The following is a 1970-nucleotide window of genomic DNA, read 5'->3' as shown; positions in this document are numbered from 1 at the left end:
CATTTACTGCAAATCAGATTCATGTACAGCTGTTCATTGTTGCAGTTGGAATTAAATTCCAACAGTGCCATTACTCTTCTTATGTACGGAGCATCAATGTAAGTGTAATAGTTATCACCGCATAACCCATATTATTAATTTCTGATATTATCTTAGTGTAATCGCCCTGAATAGTACTAGGTTGAAGCGAGTTATTCAGATTAGAAAGGCAGAGAGGCTCATGGTATTAATAAACGATGATAATATTTTAACCCTGAACAGAACCACATTCAAGAAGTTGATCCAAATGAGAAGTATGGAGAGTTTTTCAGGCTTTCCATACGCAATAGCGTTGTACAACTGCATTCTGTACACGTGGTATGGATCGCCTCTAATCAGCAATGGGTGGGAAAACATTGTTGTTATGGTTGTCAATGCTGATGGCTTCCTACTTGAGTGCTGCTTTATTTGCATCTATCTCACTTTCGCTCCACCTAAACCCAAGGTATTATCTTGTCATATTTATTTGCTGCAAATAGTTTTGAGGTTCCATAAGACCTATTTTTGTCAATGAACATGACATAGATCCTTGGTATCATTTGGCAGTTCAAAATCAGTTAATGTTCAATGAATATTTCTTGCAGAGGAAAATGGTAGGAATGGTTATAGGCGTGTTGATGGTGTTTGGAACTATTGCAATAACTTCCTTTTTGGCTGTCCATGATCACAACAAAAGGAAGGCCGTTGTAGGAACTGCAGGATTAGTGGCAACTGCCATTCTCTACGCTTCTCCACTATCTGTAATTGTAAGCTTTACACTGCATTAGCTCTTTATAATGGCGCATCCATCGTTTAGATTTAGTTATTGTTACGTGTACAACATGGCATTTATTGTTAATATTTCTTACCGAGTTTCTTAAACTGCAGAGAACGGTAATTCAAACCAAGAGCGTGGAATTCATGCCCAGCTTCTATTTCTCCTTCTTTGCTTTCCTTGGGAGTGTGCTTTGGATGGTATATGGCGCTCTTAGAAGGATATCATCATCATGGTAAGGTTACTACTTTATATCAGAGAATTCCTCTGGCGTATAGTGTTTCTTGTTCTCACTGACGTTATAAGCTACAACTGAATCATACTTTGTTTTTGCAGGCACCAAACTTTGTCGGTGTGCCATTAGGGTTGGCTCAGATGATTTTATTCTGTGTTTATCGAGCCAAAAAGAGCCAACGCGTTGAAAACGAAAAGATGGATGGAGGCAAACAACGGGACTTTATCAAAGAGAGGAGCGACGTGGAAAAACCAAAATGCCCCTGGGATGACCAAGATATCGAAATGCAGTTGAATGTATGACTTGGCTGAAGCCGACCAAACTCTTTATCCTCTGCGATAAAATTTGCATCGTATTTTCGTTATTTTGAACACTTGCTAGTGTGCAGCCATATCGAATTACGACTCGGGCTTTCAGTCAGTGCATGATACCGAAGTGTGATAAGTTCATGTAAAATTCTATGGACTCTATGATTTATTAAAACAGTCCAGTTTCCATTTCTGTCATTCAGCAATGTCCGTAAATCTTGTACAGTGTCCGTAAATCTTGTGATATCTATATAGAAGAATGTAAAATTTAAATCTATTATCATAGAATTTAATTAAATTTTGAACCAGCGAAGCACAAAACATTTGGGGTATCCATATGCGTAAAGCGAAAGCAACTTTAGTGCAACTCTCAGCTTCGAATGCGATGCACGCCCAAACTCGAATTTCAAACAAATGGCTGACAAATGCATGACGAAATCATGACTGAAATATGCCAGACAGAATAATGGAAAGCGAAAAACAGTAGGCTTGATGTAACATATGCAAGAGGACAAATGCCCTCGGCTATAGAACTCAAATAAATTATTAGCTATCCTTAAACATTAAATAACTTTTTAAAAGAAGTGACATGTAAAGTTCATATAATTTTCACAACTGGAGCATGTTGTTTTTT

At 37.7% G+C, this 1970-nt stretch overlaps 1 pseudogene; it reads left to right on the top strand.

Annotated features, from left to right (window-relative positions):
- The first annotated feature begins 295 nt into the window (after positions 1-295).
- LOC149260140 (bidirectional sugar transporter SWEET3b-like) lies at positions 296-1469 on the top strand (annotated as a pseudogene).
- The last annotated feature ends 501 nt before the right edge of the window (positions 1470-1970 follow it).

This window comes from Pinus tabuliformis, chromosome 6 (genome assembly GCF_031772625.1).
Source record: "Pinus tabuliformis cultivar Carrire ecotype Pingquan chromosome 6, CPIR1, whole genome shotgun sequence".
NCBI lineage: Eukaryota > Viridiplantae > Streptophyta > Pinopsida > Pinales > Pinaceae > Pinus > Pinus tabuliformis.
The sequence above is the reverse complement of the archived record's forward strand: the minus strand, read 5'-3'. Positions and strand labels throughout refer to the sequence as shown.